Source organism: Chrysemys picta, chromosome 1 (genome assembly GCF_011386835.1).
Source record: "Chrysemys picta bellii isolate R12L10 chromosome 1, ASM1138683v2, whole genome shotgun sequence".
Lineage (NCBI taxonomy): Eukaryota > Metazoa > Chordata > Testudines > Emydidae > Chrysemys > Chrysemys picta.
The window spans coordinates 279885118-279906008 of NC_088791.1; the positions used below are offsets into that span (position 1 = coordinate 279885118).

At 41.6% G+C, this 20891-nt stretch overlaps 1 non-coding gene across 1 annotated transcript; it reads left to right on the plus strand.

Moving 5' to 3' along the window:
• The first annotated feature begins 19476 nt into the window (after positions 1-19476).
• On the plus strand, positions 19477-19584 carry LOC112060411 (U6 spliceosomal RNA). Its single transcript, XR_002889726.1, has one exon. It is a non-coding gene; the product is annotated as a U6 spliceosomal RNA (small nuclear RNA).
• Positions 19585-20891: the final 1307 nt, after the last annotated feature.

The window sequence follows — 20891 nt, forward strand, 5'->3', positions numbered from 1 at the left end:
GATATAAAATGTTTTCAAAGGGTATTGAATCAATGCCTCTCTCTATTATTCTGAAGCTTAATATGCAACCATTAAACAGTCTCCACACAGGTAAAACACCAGACAGCTTGAAGGTTTTGAGCACTCAATTTTCATAGTGGGACAGAACAAAGTACCTTGGTGCTTCTAAATTGTGATTCACTAGGAAAATCCAGAGTATTCAATAACTCTCAACTTACAAACCATACAGGTGGAAGTATTTTAAGGATAAACTTTCAGTCCACATGGAGATCTTACCAGAAGACTCCCATTATGAATAATGAGAGTTGCTAGCAATGGGTGGAAAGCTCTAGAAAGTAGGGACACAGATTCTGTGACTTTCCTTGACCTCCGTGACTTCTGCAGTGGTCAGTGTGGCTGATCCCAGAGCTGGCCAAGCAGCTGACTTGGAGGCCAACTGCTCAGGTGTCCCCAGGGCCAGCCACAATGGCTGCTGCTGGAGTGTCTCTGTAGCCAGCTGCTCGGGCAGCCCCGCAATCAGCTGCCCGGGCTGCCCGGGGCCTGGGGCCAGCCGTACCAGCTATTTCTTGAGTGGCCTCCGGGGTAGCCAAAGCAGCCGCTGATCTGGCAGTTCCCAGCAGTGGTTCCTGGGGTGGTCAGAGCCGCCGCTGCTCCGGCAGCAGTTCTCATGGTGGCCGGAGCAGCCGCTGCTCCAGTGGCCCCGACAGCTGGTGCCGCTCGCCCTGGCTCCTCCCCCAGCAGCAGCCTCCTGGGGCACTCCCCCCAGCAGTGCCCCTTTGCAGCAGCGGCCCCCTGCAGCAGCAGCCACCCCAAGATTTAGTCAGGGGTATTTATAGTATTGGTCATGGACAGATCACAGGCTGTGAATTTTTGTTTATTGCCCATGACCTGTCCATGTACTAAAAATACCCGTGACTAAATTGTAGCCTTAATTATAATTCATTATAAAGTTTTCAGAAAGAAAGTTTATAAATGAAATCTCAGAAGAATAACTGCATGGAAGTAAAATTATGCTAAAGTCCTGGATCCTGCAAAGTCCTTTGCACATACTTAACTTGAGACACCTTTATACACTTTTGAAGACAGTGGGACAAATGTGTGAAGTTAGCCTGTGCTGTCTCACAGGATCGAGGCCAAAGACTGTATTTCTGTCTTCCCTTTATTATTTCCCAGTATAAGTTAGAGTCCCATTACATATATAATGTGCTTGGTAATTCCCAAACGCATAGGATGATGCGGTCTCTGCCCCGGAGATCTTCAAATCTGAAAGGAAAAATAGATGAAAGACTGGGCAAGGGATGCAACATAATAGTAGACTGGCCATGATGATGGCTAGCATGTGTTTTGTTAGATTCATAAACTATCCTCAGATGCTGCTTAAACCTCATATAAATGGCTAGTGGCATGTCCTGTTAGCTTGGGAGGGGGATGATAGAAGTCGCTGTGGGAGAACTGGATGAATGAATAAAAAAGAATTGAAGGGGTTTGGGAGTAGTTCCTTATGAGATGCGATCAGATAAGAAGGCAGAGGCATGATTATATGCAGGGCCTTGAAAGTGGTAACAAGAAGCTTGAATTTGTTACATCAGAGAAACGGGAGCCAGTGGAGGATACTTGAGTGCCTCATATTAAATGAGGGTATTCATATAATAGGCATCACAGAAACTTGGTATAATGAAGATAATCATTGAGTCACAGTAATACCAGGGTTCAAAATATATCGGAAGGACAGAACAGGTAATACTGGTTGGGGAGTGGCACTATATGTGAAAGAATGCATAGAATCAAATGAAGTAAAAATCTTAAATGAACCAGATTGTACCATAGAATCTCTATGGATGGAAATTCCATGCTTGAATAATAAGAATACAGCAGTAGGGATATATTACCGACCACCTGACCAGGATGGTGATAGTGACTGTGAACTACTCAGGGAGATTAGAGAAGCTATTAAAATAAAATAAAAAACACCTTAATAATAATGGGGGATTTCATATCATACTATCCCCATATAGACTGGGTACATATCACCTCAGGATGGGATAAAGAGATAAAGTTTCTTGACACCTTAAATAACTGCTTTTTGGAGCAGATAGTCCTAAGAAGAGAGGAAATTCTTGATTTAGGCCTAAATGGAGCACTGGATCTGGTCCAAGAGATGGATATAGCTGAATCGCTTGGTAATAGTGACCATAACATAACAAAATTGAACATCCATGTGGATGGTAGGGGGGAACACCCCAGCAGCCCAACACAGTAGCATTTAATTTCAGAAAGTGGAACTGCACAAAAATAAGGAACCTAGTTAAACAGAAATTAAAAGGTACGGTGCCAAAAATAAAATCCCTGCAAACTGCGTGGAAACTTGTTAAAGACTCCATAATGGAGGCTCAATTTAAATTTATACCTCAAATTAAAAAACATAATAAGAGGACCAAAAAAACATGGTAAGAGGACACAGTGGCTAAACAGCAAAGTAAAAAAAAAAGCAGGTAGAGGCAAAAAGGCATTTTTTAAAAAATGGAAGTTTTTCCTGTTGAGGAAAATAGAAAGGAGCATAAACTTTGGCAAATGAAGTGTAAAAAATATAATTAGGAAGGCCAAAAAAGATTTTGAAGAACAGCTAGCCAAAGACTCAGAAAGTAATAGCAAAAAGATTCAGTACATCAGAAGCAGGAAGCCTGATAAACAGCCAGTGGGGTCACAATATGCTAAAGGAGCACTCAAGGAAGATAAGGCCATTGCAGAGAAACTGAATGAGTTCTTTGCATCGGTCTTCACAGCTGAGGATGTGAGGGAGATTCCCAAATATGAGCCATTCTTTGTAGGTGACAAATCTGAAGAACTGTCCCAGATTGAGGTATCATTAGAGGCAGTTTGGGAACAAACTGATATGTTAAACAGTAATAAGTCACCAGGACCAGCTGGTATTCATCCAATAGTTCTGAAGGAACTCAAATGTGAAATTGCAGAACTACTAACTGTGGTATATACTATCATTTAAATCAGCTTCTGTACCAGATGACTGGAGGATAGCTAATGAGGATCTTTTTTTAAAAAGATCCAAAGGTGAACCTGGCAATTACAGGCTGGTAAGCCTAACTTCAGTACTGGGCATATTGGTTGAACATGTAGTAAAGAAGAGATTTATCAGACACATAGATGAACACAATTTGTTGGCGGAAGAGTCAACGTGTTTTTTGTAAACGGAAATCATGCTTCACCAACCTACTAGAATTCTTTGAGGGGTCAATAAGTATGTTTGGACAACAGTAATTCAGTGGATATAGTGTATTTAGATTTTCAGAAAGCTTTTGACAAGGTCCCTCACCAAAGGATCTTAAGCATAGTAAGCTGTCATCGGATAAGAGGGAAAGTCCTGTCATGGATCAATAACCGGTTAAAAGATAGGAAACAAAGGGTATGAATAAATGGTCAGTTTTCTGAGTGCAGAGAAGTAAATACTGGTATCCCCCAGGGATCTGTACTGGGTCTTGTGCTGTTCAACATGTTCATGAATGATCTGCAAAAAGGAGTAAACAGTGAGGTGGCAAAATTTGCAGATGATACAAAGCTACTCAGATAGTTAAGTCTAAAGCAAACTGCAAAGAGTTACAAAGGGATCTCACAAAACTGGGCGAATAGGCAACAAAATGGCAGATGAAATTCAATGCTGATAAATGTAAAGTAATGCACATTGCAAAACAAAGTCCCAATTATACATATAAAATGATGGGGTCTAAATTATCAGTTATCACTCAAGAAAGAGATCTTGGACTCATTGTGGATAGTTCTCTGAAAATATCGACTAAATATGCAACAGCAGTCAAAAAAGCTAACAGAATGTTGGGAATCATTAGGATAGGGATAGATAATAAGACAGAAAATGTCATAGTGCAGGGATTGGCAACATTTGGCACTCGGCCCATCAGGGAAATCCGCTGGCGGGCTGGAACATTTTGTTTACCTGCAGTGTCCGCAGGTTCAGCCGATTGCAGCTCCCACTGGCTGCAGTTCACCGTTCCAGGCCAATGGGGGCTGCAGGAAGCGGCGGCCAGCACATCCCTCTACCCACACCGCTTTCCGCAGCCCCCATTGGCCTGAAACGGCAAACCGTGGCCAGTGGAAGCTGCGATCATCCGAACCTGTGGATGCTGCAGGTAAACAAACTGTCCTGGCCCGCCAGCAGATTTTTCTGATGGGCCATGTGCCCAAAGTTGCCGATCCCTGTCATGGTGCCACTATATAAATTCATGGTATGCCCACACCTTGAATACTGCATGCAGATGTGGTTGCCCCATCTCAACAATGATATATTCGAATTAGAAAAGGTACAGAAAAGGGCAAAAAATATATATTAGGGGTGTGCAACAGCTTCCATATGAGGAGAGATTAATAAGTTTGGGACTTTTCATTTTTGAAAGAGATGATTAAGGTCGGATATGATAGAGGTCTATACAATTATGACTTGTGTGGAGAAAGTAAATAAGGAAGTGTTATTTACTCCTTCTCATAACACCAGAACTAGGAGTCACCAAATGAAATTAATAGGGAGCAGGTTTAAAACAAACAAAAGGAAGTATTTCTTTACACAACACACAGTCAACCTGTGGAACTCTTTGCCAACAGATGTTGTGAAGGCCAAGACTATAACAGGGTTCAAAAAAGAACTAAATAAGTTCATGGAGGATAGGTCCATCAATGGCTATTAGCCAGGATGGGCAGGGCCGGTGTCCCTTTCTTCTGTTTTGTCAGAAGCTGAGAATTAGCAACAGGTGATGGATCACTTGATTACCTGCTCTGTGCATTCCCTCTGAAACACCTGGCCTTGGCCACTGTTGGAAGACAGTTTACTTTAGTCTGATCAAGTATGGCCATCATGTTCTTATGAGGATGCCAAAGAAGATGATGTGGTCAGATGGAACTAGGAAGATGATATTGGCAGACGTGGTTTTTTTGTTGTTTGCGGTGGGGCAAGAGCACTGTGGATGTCAAGGAAGCCAGAGAAGAGGAAATGACAGGGAGGATGCTGGGATGTTCCAAGAGCACCAGAGAAGGGGGTGTGGTTGGAGAGGAAAGAGTGCTTGGAAGGAAAGAAAAGGAGGAAGAAATGATAGGAATAACTAAGTATTCAATTTTGACCGTGTTGCATTTAAATTGATGACAAGACATCAGGAGATGTTGGAGCAAGAGGCATGCAGGATTGGATAGAGGGAAGACAGGTCAAGAATAGAGAGGTCTATTTGAGACATGGACATAATGGTGGGAAATCAAAGCCATATGCATAGAGTAGCTTGCCTACAGAAAGTGTGTAAAAAGGAAAGAGAAGGGACTGAAGGACAGAACTTTTGTCTTCTTTCATCATCTGGTTATTTGTTTCAAATGTAAATCATTTAGACTACAACTGTTAAGTGAAATCATAGAATCATAGAATCATAGAATCATAGAATCATAGATTATAGGACTGGAAGGGACCTCGAGAGGTCATCGAGTCCAGTCCCCTGCCCGCATGGCAGGACCAAATACTATCTAGACCATCCCTGATAGACATTTATCTAACCTACTCTTAAATATCTCCAGAGACGGAGATTCCACAACCTCCCTAGGCAATTTATTCCAGTGTTTAACCACCCTGACAGTTAGGAACTTTTTCCTAATGTCCAACCTAGACCTCCCTTGCTGCAGTTTAAACCCATTGTTTCTGGTTCTATCCTTAGAGGCTAAGGTGAACAAGTTCTCTCCCTCCTCCTCATGACACCCTTTTAGATACCTGTAAACTGCTATCATGTCCCCTCTCAGTCTTCTCTTCTCCAAACTAAACAAACCCAGTTCTTTCAGCCTTCCTTCATAGGTCATGTTCTCAAGACCTTTACTCATTCTTGTTGCTCTTCTTTGGACCCTTTCCAATTTCTCCACATCTTTTTTAAAATGCGGCGCCCAGAACTGGACACAATACTCCAGCTGAGGCCTAATCAGAGCAGAGTAGAGCGGAAGAATGACTTCTCGTGTCTTGCTCACAACACACCTGTTAATGCATCCCAGAATCATGTTTGCTTTTTTTGCAACAGCATCACACTGTTGACTCATATTTAGCTTGTGGTCCACTATAACCCCTAGATCCCTTTCTGCCGTACTCCTTCCTAGACAGTCTTTTCCCATTCTGTATGTGTGAAATTGATTTTTCCTTCCTAAGTGGAGCACTTTGCATTTGTCTTTGTTAAACTTCATCCTGTTTAACTCAGACCATTTCTCCAATTTGTCCAGATCATTTTGAATTATGACCCTGTCCTCCAAAGTAGTTGCTATCCCTCCCAGTTTGGTATCATCCGCAAACTTAATAAGCGTACTTTCTATGCCAATATCTAAGTCGTTGATGAAGATATTGAACAGAGCCGGTCCCAAAACAGACCCCTGCGGAACCCCACTCGTTACGCCTTTCCAGCAGGATTGGGAACCATTAATAACAACTCTCTGAGTACGGTTATCCAGCCAGTTATGCACCCACCTTATAGTAGCCCCATCTAATTTGTATTTGCCTAGTTTATCGATAAGAATATCATGCGAGACCGTATCAAATGCCTTACTAAAGTCTAGGTATACCACATCCACCGCTTCACCCTTATCCACAAGGCTTGTTATTCTATCAAAGAAAGCTATCAGATTGGTTTGACATGATTTGTTCTTCACAAATCCATGCTGGCTGTTCCCTATCACCTTACCACCTTCCAAGTGTTTGCAGATGATTTCCTTAATTACTTGCTCCATTATCTTCCCTGGCACAGAAGTTAAACTAACTGGTCTGTAGTTACCTGGGTTGTTTTTATTTCCCTTTTTATAGATGGGCACTATATTTGCCCTTTTCCAGTCTTCTGGAATCTCTCCCGTCTCCCATGACTTTCCAAAGATAATAGCTAGAGGCTCAGATACCTCCTCTATTAGCTCCTTGAGTATTCTAGGATGCATTTCATCAGGCCCGGGTGACTTGCAGGCATCTAACTTTTCTAAGTGATTTTTAACTTGTTCTTTTTTTATTTTATCCGCTAAACCTACCCCCTTCCCATTAGCATTCACTATGTTAGGCATTGCTTCAGACTTCTCGGTGAAGACCGAAACAAAGAAGTCATTAAGCATCTCTGCCATTTCCAAGTTTCCTGTTACTGTTTCTCCCTCTTCACTAAGCAGTGGGCCTACCCTGTCTTTGGTCTTCCTCTTGCTTCTAATGTATTGATAAAAAGTCTTCTTGTTTCCTTTTATTCCTGTAGCTAGTTTGAGCTCATTTTGGGCCTTTGCCTTTCTAATCTTGCCCCTGCATTCCTGTGTTGTTTGCCTATATTCCTCCTTTGTAATCTGTCCTAGTTTCCATTTTTTATATGACTCCTTTTTATTTTTTAGATCGTGCAAGATCTCATGGTTAAGCCAAGGTGGTCTTTTGCCACATTTTCTATCTTTCCTAACCAGCGGAATAGCTTGCTTTTGGGCCCTTAATAGTGTCCCTTTGAAAAACTGCCAACTCTCCTCAGTTGTTTTTCCCCTCAGTCTTGATTCCCATGGGACCTTACCTATCAGCTCTCTGAGCTTCCCAAAATCTGCCTTCCTGAAATCCATTGTCTCTATTTTGCTGTTCTCCCTTCTACCCTTCGTTAGAATTGCAAACTCTATGATTTCATGATCACTTTCACCCAGGCTGCCTTCTACTTTCACATTCTCAACGAGTTCCTCCCTATTTGTTAAAATCAAGTCTAGAACAGCTTCCCCCCTAGTAGCTTTTTCAACCTTCTGAAATAAAAAGTTGTCTCCAATGCAGTCCAAGAATTTGTTGGATAGTCTGTGCCCCGCTGTGTTATTTTCCCAACATATATCTGGATAGTTGAAGTCCCCCATCACCACCAAATCTTGGGCTTTGGATGATTTTGTTAGTTGCTTGAAAAAAGCCTCATCCACCTCTTCCCCCTGGTTAGGTGGCCTGTAGTAGACTCCTAGCATGACATCTCCCTTGTTTTTTGCCCCTTTAAGCCTAACCCAGAGACTCTCAACACTTCCGTCTCCTATGTCCATCTCTACCTCAGTCCAAGTGTGTACATTTTTAATATATAAGGCAACACCTCCTCCCTTTTTCCCCTGTCTATCCTTCCTGAGCAAGCTGTACCCATCCACACCAACATTCCAATCATGTGTATTATCCCACCAAGTTTCAGTGATGCCAACAATGTCATAGTTGTATTTATTTATTAGCACTTCCAGTTCTTCCTGCTTATTCCCCATACTTCTCGCATTTGTATATAGGCATCTAAGATACTGGTTTGATCTTTCCTCCCAGTTTTGTCCTGACTCTCCTTTCTCTCTGCCAATATAGCCCACACTCCCTCTTGTTTCCGACCCATCTCCCCGGTCTCCATATTCCCCACTTACCTGTGGGCTTTGCTCACCTGTCCCCGTCAAACCTAGTTTAAAGCCCTCCTCACTAGGTTAGCCAGTCTGTGGCCGAATAGGGTCTTTCCTCTCCTCGAAAGGTGAACGCCATCTCTGCCTAGCAGTCCTTCCTCAAATAGCATCCCGTGGTCTAGGAAGCCAAAGCCCTCCTGGCGACACCATCTTCGCAGCCAGGCATTCACCTCCATGATGCATCTGTCTCTGCCCGGGCCCCTACCTTTGACAGGAAGAATTGAAGAGAATACCATCTGCGCTCCAAACTCCTTCACCCGTACTCCCAGAGCCCTGTAGTCACTCTTGATCCGCTCAGTGTCACACCGCGCAGTATCATTTGTGCCCACATGGATGAGTAGCATGGGGTAGTAGTCAGAGGGCTGGATAATCCTCGACAATGCCTCCGTAACGTCTCTGATACGGGCCCCCGGCAGGCAGCATACCTCCCGAGATGAAATGTCAGGGCGACAGATGGGCGCCTCCGTCCCCCTCAGCAGAGAGTCTCCGACCACCACTACCCTACGTTTCCTATTCGCAGTGGTGGCAGCAGACTTTCCAGCCTTAGGGGTACGAGGCTTCTCCTCCTTTACTGTAGGGAGTGATTCCTTCTTTCCTGTATCAAGAAGAGCATAACGGTTACCTATAACCACGGCAGGAGGGTTCGGAGCAAGGGTGGAGCGCTGCCTGCTGCCAGAAGTAACCAGCTGCCAGTGTCCACCCTGAGCCATCTCCTCCTCCACCAGTGGTGTATCATATTTTCAATCAAATCATATTTTCCCCTGTAGTGTAATTAGTTTTATAATTCAGTCCTGTTCCTTCTCAGTAAACACCAGCATCCAACAGATAGTTGTCTTATGAAAACATATACATGATTATTCATGTGCTAGCTACAACATATGTAAATTGCAAATTTTAAGTTTGTGACCTCCCAACAATACCACTACTCAGTATGACATATTTTTCTTTCTAATTACTAGCTTACACCTACCCTGATTTTCAATTCAGCTTTGCTCATTGTGTGCCATTAAACCTGATAAAAAACATCTTTAGAGTGTGTCACCATGCAAGGCACTGAATTTAGCCATCTTTAGAGAGTGTTGACTAAATGAGGACATTTCATTTTTGCTGATGGATCTATATCACTTTTTGGTGTGGTTTTTAAGACAAGCAATATAATACCAACCCACCATAATGTTTTGTGGACAACTATTCCTTTTTTCAGAGCCTTCCAATACCTTCAAAACTAAATAGAACATGCATTTCTTTCCTTCTTACTCTCCAATTTATCATTTTAAAATGTCTCTGGTTTATTTCTGGTCCCATTTTGGCTGAAAGGACTATATCATTCTTGTTACCTCTGCACAGCAACCCATCTCTTCACTGCTACAATAACATCGGGTGGTAAGAGATGTAGCACAATATTGCTTTTGACGTATTAATGGTGAAATCCTGTCCTCCTTACTCAGTGAAAATTCCCTTTGACTTCAGTGGGAGTTTTGACTGAGTAAGGATGACAGGATTTTTGCCATAAACAAGGAAGCAAAATTAACACCAGCTTTCAGAAATTTCTCAAAAGAAGGATTTTTCTTTTCCCCAGACTAGTTTACTACTGGTTTAACAAATGACATGAAATCTCTGAGATTTCTTTAGCCATTGCTAAATATAACTCTTTGGCTGACTTCCTGAATAGAAACCATCCCCAGAACATATTATGTATAAAGGGCTTTATTTTCTTCTCAGACTTGATTTATGCTAGTTTAACTCTACTGACCTCGACTGATTTACTCTTGATTTATATCAATGTGAGAGGAGAATCAGGCCGGGATGTCAGTTGGTCAAGGAAATATAAAATGTTACACAATCCTGAAGACTGGCTACTACCTGAATGTTACAAATAATAATAAATGTATATGGTGCCTTCCTTTCAAAAGGCACCACTCAAGACCTCAGGGAATGTATATGTTCTGCTCCGGTCTCTGTCCTGTCAGTGTTACAAAGCTAGTATGTAGTCTCTACAGAGAACTGACAAACAGGAATGATGCATCATAAATAGCAAAAATGTTTATGTACTAGAGATGAAAGAAAAAGATCAAAACCCTTCCCCCAAACTGTATAATTTGTCTCAAAACAATATATAGTAAATCTCCCATATTAACAGTAATACAGCATGAAAAAAAAAACAGTATATTGTTTGTTCAATCTCATTGTCTTAATACGTTTAGGCAACTTAGTGCTTTTTTATTGGCTAGTTCTTTTAATGATTGACCGATTGTGACATTGCACTCCATAGGTTTTATGGAAATATGCTAATGAATGTAACTATAAAGTAAATGAGATATGCTTTATGCAAAAGGTCTCTTCTAAGGTATCGTTACAAAGTTTATAATCTACTGAGTGTGTTCATCCTATTTGTATGAATGTATCATTCTTGTATCTGAAGCTAGAAATATGAAGTATTATTTCTGAAGTCCTATTGTAACTATGCAAAGTGTGGGCCATTAATGGTGGCTTGGAATCTTGATGGCTCCCATTAAGTAGGACAATTGGTTGTGAATGGCTCTGTTTACTCACAAACCTTCCTGGGTACGTGCAAGCCAACCCTGAAAGAATGGAGAATGAGGTCTTACAGTGACATGTGATCATGGCACCTGATACTGGAATCCATCTTAAACCTGATGCTTTTCCATTTAGAGGGAGGGGTGGGGACCAAGAGAGACAAAAGATTCCTGCCTTGTGCAAAAGCTATAAAAGGGGGTGGAACAGAAAAATGGGGCTGCCAGTCATGAGAAATCCCCTAGTTACCATCTGAGCTGGAACTAACAAGGACAGTACTGAGGAAAGGATTGGGCCCAGACTAGAAAGGAGTCTAGTCTGTGAAAGAAGCTTATTGGAACATCTCTGAGGGTGAGATATACCTTTATTTAGTTTCTTAATGTATTAGGCTTAAATTTGCTTTGTTTTATTTTGCTTGGGAACTTATTTTGTTCTGTCTGTTATTACTTGCAAACACTTAAATCCTACTTTTTATATGTAATCACTTTTGTTTATTAATAAACCCAGAGTAAGTGATTAATACCTGGGGAAGCAAACAGCTGTGCATATCTCTCTATTAGTGTTATAGAAGGTGGATAATTTATGGGTTTACCCTGTATAAGCGTTATACAGAGTAAAACTGATTTATTCAGGGTTTGGATACTATTGGAAACTGGGTGTCTGGGTGCTGGAAATAAGTGACTTGCTGAGCAGCTTTTGGTTAAAGTCTGCAGCTTTGGGGGCATGGACCAGACCAGGGTCTGTGTTGCAGCAGACTAGCATGTCTGCCTCAACAAGGCAGGGTTCTGGAGTCCCAAGCTGGCAGTGGAAAATGGGCTCAGAGGTAATTCCAGCACATCAGGTGACAGCGTCAAGGGGGTCTCTGTGACCGAACCCATTACACCTCTATTCATTCATATGAAGTGGTTTACATACTACAACTATTCCTGAGCCTGATTCTGATCTCACTTAGATTGGTATACACCAGAAGGGTCTTCATGGTAGATCATGGTCATGTGGTATTCTACAGTCGACATGGAATCAGAATCAGATCACCTGCTGTAATTGTTTGCATTGTCCCCAGATACAGCAAGTTCCAAAGGTCTTCTGATATTTTCCCCTACTTACACAGAGATAGATTATGTTCTTGTTGTATGTGGCCATGCAACTGGGTGAAAGAAAGAAAGAAACACTCCTCCTTGCACAGTGTGGGAGAAACCTGTTGAAAGGGGGGCAGGGATTATATGGAATCATGACTCTATTTTCTATGCACTAGTCAGCACATAGTCTTTTTTAAATTTTTCTCATTGCTTCTTAACTTCTCGAATTTCAGGGAGCTAGTCTGAGTAAATGAGTTCAGCTTCCTTTGAATTAGTGGGAAATATGTAGCCAATAGTCAAATTTTAAAAGAACCTGAGGCCTCTAAAGAGCACCTCCCAGCCACATAATGTTCTTGAGTTATGCTATTTACATTGGTATCATTGCATGATTAACATATTACATTTGGTAAGTTGTACATAAAAAAGTGTGTGTGTGAAAGCACGTAGTTCCATCTGTACCCCTGGTGCCTTTATATATGACGAGATTTCTGCATGTCAGCTATTCTGTGTAATGACTGGAATAACTTTATCACCTGAAAAAAGCCAATTGAATGGTGCGTTCTTTAGCCAATTCATTTGGGAGCCTGTTAGCTTCATTGCAGAAGAGGAACAGTTCCATCTTAATTAAAGTGGTATTTGGAGTGATTGGTAACACATGGATTCCCAGGGAAATTGCCCAAAACACTTTAGTTAAGCTACATGAGGTCCATGCTGCAGATCAGACTGAAGAACTTAGCCTTAGCCTATAGGAGTGCAATAACTCAGTTCAGGAAGAGAATGCCAGAAAGTGGATAGACTCAAGAGTAAGCCACAGGTTCTGTGGGTACAAGCATCTGCAAACATTAGAAACACATATTGTTTTTCAAGTCAAGCCCCAGGATATCAAAAAATCCATCCAAGTTCAGCTTTGCAACCCCACTAATGTCTATGGAATCACAGCTGTGCAACACAGCAGAAAATGAGTTTAAACTTACAGATCATTACACATCCCCCACTGCCCCAACTTTCAAAAGACTAGGGGCGCAGCCTGAAAATCTGAGGTGTGCCACAGATTCATAACAAATGCAGAAGACAAGCATGTGGATCCTGGCCATACCTTCAGGGTGTTTGTCCCTTATAGCTACTTGCATGACCCTCCCGCCACACTTAGCAGCATGATCCCATTACAACCCATGCTGGCAATGGTTAGCCCCTGACATTCATCTGTATGCCTGCATCACACATCCTCTGAAGGGGACAGAATGCATGAAACATATAAAGGGAATTACAACTGCTTTAGGAAGCTGTAACAACTGAGCAGAGGGCCATGTGGAAATCTTCTGTCTGATAAATAACTGGAGCATGCTGCAGAGAGTGGTTGTTACTTGGGTGTACCCCTCTACTTCACCTTGAAGTGTCCTTTCTCCCCAAAGATGAGAAGCCCTGACTCCACAATTGGAGCAATGAAGACTTCATGACTTCGAGAAACAAGAAGGCCCATGCCCTCTCCCATCTGTCCATCTGTTTTTGATCTGCCACACTTTACTCTATACACAGCATGCAGCAGAAGGTAGCATTGTGACCAATAACACACACTGGTATCTGGCTTTATTTAAAAAGTTAAGTTACTGTAACTTAAGTGAACAGCACTTACACAGACAGTTACCCAAGCTGAAACTGACCTTGGCGGAATTAAACAGGGCAATCTTTCCATAAGAATGAACAGTTCTTGAACAATTTCTCCAATCTATTAGGCACAAACAGACATTTGTCAACATCAGGCATACATGTTTCTCTTCCTGTTTTTTTTTTCCCTTGCAGAAATATTTATTGAGGACAATGCTGATGAAATCACACACTATTTCTGTATGAGTTCTCTCGTATCTCACTCCTACAATATTTGAACTCAGTCAGGCAGTACCAGATCTTGTTCCAAATCCATATCTCTGTCAATTCCTGCTCAAAGCCTCTAGTGCCATAGAGAAACTATTAGCATTTATTGACCTTCAGCACCAGTAATTTAATCTGCTGGGCACCAAAATTGATTATTCTCAGCTTGGCATATGACGAACTAGAGTGAGTTCTTTCCCCAAGAGTGCACTGGGCAACAGCAGCACTTAGGACATCCAAAGCATCTGAATTGTGTGAATAGGATGCATTCAGGCAACTCCCTTACTGAACTGTAGCTTCAGCTCCCATGCACTGCACATGGCTCATGTTTGGTGATGTTGCTGAATACTGTGTAAAGTGTTTCTTTACCCACTAGGCAAAACCTGTTCTCAAACTACACATGCACAGCTCTCAATGAAGAATAACTGACAACAGAATTTTGCCCTCTGTGATCAGGAGAAGACTATCAACATTTTAAATTGGTTAAAAAGAACACGTACTTGGTAGAAACAGAGGATTAAAAAAAAAAACCAAGACAGACTGGGAGAGGGTTTGAAATTTAAGGGTTGTAACACTTTCTTCCTATGTCCTCTATGGCTAAACACACAGAAGGCATCTTCAAAAAATATATGCATCCCATGCTACCAAATGTTCCTTGTAAAACTCCTGGTGTTCCATTACTTTCAGCGGAATTCCATTCTAAAGGTGAACTGCAAAGGGTAGCTCAAAATTCAGTTAACACAGATGTAGGACAGGGGTGGTATCCCTAGCTTCTGTTTGCCAGAAGCTGGGAATGGGTGATAGGGGCTGGATCACTTGATGATTACCTGTTCTGTTCATCCCCTGTGTGGCACCTGGCATTGGCCACTTTTAGAAGACAGGATATTGAGCTAGGGATGGACCTTTGGCCTGAACCTGTATGGCCGTTCTTATGTTCTTAGGTGTTGAATATCCCCAACAGTGAGCAGTGGGAAGTTTTCTGCTTAAAAATACATTTTTAGAAGCATCTTTAAAAACAAATGCATCCTCCATGAAAGCCAATTGCTTCTCTCAGTTTGTCAGACATGTCTGCTATGTTTTTGATGACTTTCTGTTCACTTCTTCCCAGTATGAGTACAGCTATTCATGCTTACTTACGTCTGTGTCCAAAGGCTCCGTCAGGATCCAGGCCCTACTGGGGCTATAGGAATCCTGCTATGAAGAGCTTGCACTCAAGGATTCAGCAACTGTTTCTGTTGGTGTGTGATTTTCACTAATGTGAGTAATAAGCATGTGTATAAATGTCTGCAGAAATGGGACATAAAGAAATGTAACAAACAATACCAGGGAATACTGAAATTATACTTCTCAACCTCATAGGGGTGTTGTGAGGATAAATGGAGTAAAAATTGTGAGGGATTCAGATATTATCCTAATGGGGGGCATATAAGTATAATAGACGGGAAGTAAAAATAAAATTGCACTATTAAGATAACTATTGCATGGTTTGATAGTTCAGCTAAGAGCCTATAACTGAGGGAAGGAATAGGACACAGAAATGTGCACGATGAGACCAGCTCTCTTCTCCCTCCTCACTCAACTACAAGAGAAAACAACTATTTTTAGCCAAATAGTACTTAAAAAGAAACTGGGGGGAAATAATTTCAGCAGAAATCAGCACATTTTTGAGCACTTTCTTCAGATTTCTTTAATGAGACCCCAGTTAACTCTTTACCCCACCGAAGTTTCAACACAGTGAACACTGCCAATGTGGTAAAAAATTCAAATTAAAATCCCAGTTGTCTCCCTTTTTTACCTCTCTCCTCCTATTTACCCTAAGCTTCCCTCTTGAATATGAGCTGCAGTATTTTTTCCCCTTTCCAAACAACTGTTTTGCCGAACAAAAATTACTTTTCACACATGGCAAAATCTGACACTACATCAAACAAAAATATTTGCTTTGCTTTTTCCTAAAGCTATCAAAAAGGCAAATTTTTAAAAGCTATTAATAACAAAATATATTTCATGTAGGATTGTTTTATGAGTAAAACATTATTAAAGCTGAAAGTCAAGCTCTCAAAAGTTAGGAAATGTCGGCATTAAGGTTGCCTGGGCAGCCTTAATTTGCCTCCTTGAGCGCATGCATAATGATATTTTGTATTATATGACCACATAGTACTTCTTCCTCTCTTGCATGAAATCAGTGTGAGATTAGATATAAACCCTATCATCTTTTACTATCCTGGGATGGATTCTTCTCTCACTTGTACCAGTTGTGGACCAGTATACCCCCATTGGCTTCAGTGGAGGTACTTTTTTATTTATGTGAAACTGAAAGCAGACTAAGTCCTATGATTCTTTCATTGAAACTGGTAAGAATGTTTTGATCTTGGGGAGAAGCACAACAAAAGTGTTTAGGTCAATAGAAATTATTGAATGTTTTGTCAATAGAAAGGACATACCGACAATATTTATTAAGTCATCTTGACCGTGAGGGCCAGTTCTTTGCCCCTTTCCTCCTGCCTACTTCAGTTTTAAAGGCATCAAGCACTGGCTATATTAAACATTCACCACTTAATTTCCAAATATAGCTAAAACAAGGCATATCTTTAAAAGGCCCTAGTGGAAATTCTCCATTGAGAGCATTGGGAAGAGCAGGCTCAATATGTGCATACAGATGTAGAGCTCAGAATCTGTATCAGCTGTGCATTAAAAAAGAGGCACACCAATACTTTGACTTATGAACAGAAAAGCCAGAATTTGTGGGTACAAGAGCAGTTTTGCAACTGATGTTTAAAAGAAAAAAAAATTGGAGGTGGTATCAATTAGTGTTGGATGTACTTAACACATGGGTTGATCTTGTCCTAATCTTGACAGATTCTGTGTAGAAACTGCAGGCTCAGAACAGTAGGAAGAGGAATGTGGTTAGAATGGGTTAAATTTAAATGATCAGCAAGCAGGGCCGGCTCTGGCTTTTTTGCCACCCCAGGCAAAAAAGCCTTCCCGCCGCCCCCTGCCCCCTGGCGGGGAGTGCAGCAGGGGAGGGCGCCGAGCCCGGCCGCGGCCCCGCTCTCCCTGGCCAGCCGGTGCACCGGGGGAGGGCGTCCCCGCTCTTCCCGGCTGGCTGGAGCGCCGGGGGGAGGGCAGCGAGCCCGGCCGCGGCTCCGCTCTCCCTGACCGGCCGGAGCGCAGGGGGAGGGCGGCGAGCCTGGCCACGGCCCCGCTCTCCCCAGCCAGCCGGAGCGCCGGGGGAGGGTGGTGAGCCCGCTGCGGCTCCGCTGTCCCCGGGTGAGTGCCACCCCCCTCCAGGTGCTGCCCCAAGCACATGCTTGGTAGGCTGGTGCCTGGAGCCGGCCCTGTCAGCAAGTGAGGTTTAAATATTACATTTTCTTGCCTATTTAATTAGCATAAGTACATTTTAATATCTAATAAAGAGCTCATGTATGTTAGTGGCAAGGAATAATTCTAGTTATATAAAATGCAATATATGCACTTAAAGCATAAAATTGTCACCCTAATAACTTGCAAAATTCAAATAAAAAGTGAGACTGTTTGGGAGAAACAGAAAACAGAGCCTAGGGGCTGCTGTGACAGATGGCAGAATTTGGCCTTCTCCCCATAAAGAGGGTTGAAAACAGCAGCCAGGAGAGCAGAGACTGAAAAATCTAGTGCGTTCAGTGGATTTAGTGGGATATTGACAGAGGTATAGTGAGCTTGTGGGGATGAAGAGACTAGCTACCTGATAGAGGCATATATCTCCATTCTAAACCTTTCAAAAATGAGGTTCATTGACTATTTCTTTGGACCTTATTTTCTCCAAATCATTTTCCTCATCCATTGCTGTAAGTTTCAGGGACTGTATCTCCTAGAAAAGATTAAAGGTTGCTAGATGGATATCTAACAGTGTGATCATTTGCATGTGATTGGTATTAAAATTAGCTTATAACACGTAGCTTTTCAGTCTGTCAGAGAAAGTGTTCCTAGAATTTCTACGGTACTGTCCGAACTTGAAATAGCAAATAAACATGGAATAGAGGCTATTGTAATGCAGTCAGCTACCCAATACAGCTAAACGTATTGAGCCTGATTCTCCTTTCCCTTGCCAGTGTGGAGTGGATATAAAATGCTACTACATGTTTTGGTAGTGTTTTACTCCCACTTTGGTGTAATCAACTACACCAGGTCGGGGGAGGAGGCATAGCTCAGTGGGTTGAGCATTGGCCTGCTAAACCCAGGGTTGTGAAGTCAATCCTTGAGAGGGCCACTTAGGGATCTGGGGTAAAATCAGTATTTGGTCCTGCTAGTGAAGGTAGGGGGCTGGACTTTATGACCTTTCAGGGTACCTTCCGGTTCTATGAGATAGGTATATCTCCGCATATTATAAGATGAGAGAAACGATAGCTATGCATGTCATAGTCTTACACTGTGCTTGATGGTGACATATTAGTAGCCTCAGTACATATCTATATATTTAAAATTAGAAGATGCCGTGCTTGGTAAATTCACTAATTTTGATTTTTAAGGAGAAAGTCCTGTGGAATTACTATGGTTTCCCTATGTTTTTGTTAAAATTTGTTATCAGTGCTAATATTCTTGGTTTTGAGTAGTAAGTAATAGACACGTTTCCCCTTGGGTGTACAATGCTATTTAACTGTATTCTTCATGATGCTGATCCCATCAAGTTCTAAGTTTCTGTAGAGAGATGACAGCCAAAGTAGTTACCTTCTCTCCCTTTCCTCTTGACTTTCACATGTGCATGTGCACACACACACACAGGGAACTTGTTTGTAATTAAATCTCTCTGATGCTCATTTCATGGCTGTTCTGTGCAATAAAAAACTTGCACCATAGGGAAATCTTTACTGATGGGAAGTGAAGTCCCTAAAGAAATAACCAATGATTTTTTTGTTTGAAGTTTTACAAAGTTATCTGTTAAACCAGGTACCTATGCTAAGCCAAGTACTCTATGTAATTGTCATTCCTGTGAATAAAGGACATTTCAAACGGTGCTACCAGAAAAACTGGATACTCCTAGTATCTATAAACTATTGTGGCAAGGCACCTCCTTTGCCTTGCCAGCTTCAGATTTCCCCCCTTGGTGGTGGGGAAGGGTTTTTATTCCTCAAGTGGATTTTTATTTTCAATATTTACAAGATGGGCCTCAAGGTAGGTCCAAAGCGTACTCTTCTGCCAAACCAAAGAAACCAATTCATAACACAAAAAGGGAATGTCTTTCCCTGTCCTTTCTCTGGGGTGTTTTCCTTGTTATGCTGGCTGCAGGGTGCCAGTCATTCCCCAAAATGTCTGCTAGCGTGGTTGCTTCCCCTGTAGGGAGGAGAGTAGCCTTCCACCAGGAAAAGCCTTTTCTCCCTGCTGCCACTAGGTGTGCTGCAGGTTGTTGTTTCTCCTCCCTCTCTCTCACTAGAAGAGGGTGTTTGTTTGTTAGTTAGTTTGCTTGTTTAAAGGTCTCAGGTATCCCTTATTTGGACTCAGGTGTCCCAAGGTGACCTGAGGTAACCTCTTTTCAGCTCATGGGGGAAAGGGCCTCTACCTTTCTAGGGCTGACATACCTGCCTTCCACTTCGGCAGCACATATACTAAAATTGGAACGATACAGAGAAGATTAGCATGGCCCCAGCGCAAGGATGACACGCAAATTTGTGAAACGTTCCGTAAAAAAAAACCCACTGTCTTACAGCTGTCTGATCTGACGTTGTCACAATGTTTAGGCACCAACAATGTGTTCAGTGCTCTACATGACAGAAAATGAGATGGTTCCTGCCCCTGCTACCAGTGAAAATAACTATCAAAATAATGAGTATGCCCACTGTAAATAATGTACATATTGGAAATTAATGTGCTTTTACTAATTGAATTTATTTTAATGGATAAATTCTAGGAAATCTACAAAAGTGCATTTATTGTCTTGTTTGTTACCTTCATGGGTATAATGAATACATTTTAACATTAAGGTAATATGTTAAATCCAAGACCTGTTGCAGCTTGAGGAAAAGCTACCTTCCAAAAGTCACTGTATAATTTCAGCTTCTAATAATAATCTTTAGCTCTTTTCATTCATAGATCTAAAGTACTTTGCAGAGTATCATTATCACCTGTTTTCAGATGGGGAAACTGAGGCACAGAAAGGTAACGTGAATCAGGCTAGTTCACACAACATGTCAATGAGGAACAGAACTTCAGGTCTCTTGACCTTGACTCCCAGACCGTAATATAACTTTTGGACCACATTGCCTTGCTAATAATATATAATACGGTGTGCAAATCAAACCATTCCTACATTCAGCACGCTCACAATTTATATCGGTAATGTGGTCGGAGTCTTACTCTTGAGCTTATATCTTAAGTTAGATGGAACATTCCAAATAAGTGCTGCTTAAAATCTTCATAATCACACGACCATGTACTCTGCATACCCCACTTTTTACTTTAACAATTATTGTGAGAATGTTGTACAGAGCTTTTAGAAATAGTACTGGGACTATTCCCTGATCTCTCTGCATGTCTAGCTGGGTGCCTTAGTTGTCACTGGTTTAAATATGCAGATCTGGAGACAGCAGGAAATTAAAATCAATGGGCAAGATCTTAAGCTGGTGCAAACTTTATGTCCATTGACTTCTATTTACCACTGCAGAGGATCCGACCTAATAAATTTCAGACATCTATAAAGATGCTATAAATAGCTTTTATAAAAATAAATAATAGTCAATATTATGCATTTTGAGTTTAATAGACAATCTTGGTACCTTCCAAAACTCAAAGCAAGAGCTTTGCCAATAGGAAGGTAGGAATCTCCTCCTTCTAGTGCTATAAATCTCCAGTTTGTAGCCCTCAAGATAAACAGATTTCTGTCTATAAAACTATCATTAGTAAAGTACTTAATATTGTCAATCCTGCAACTTGGGCTAGTGTAAATCAGGAATGAAATTCCATATATGAAGAAATAGGAAAACATTTTTGTGGCAGATT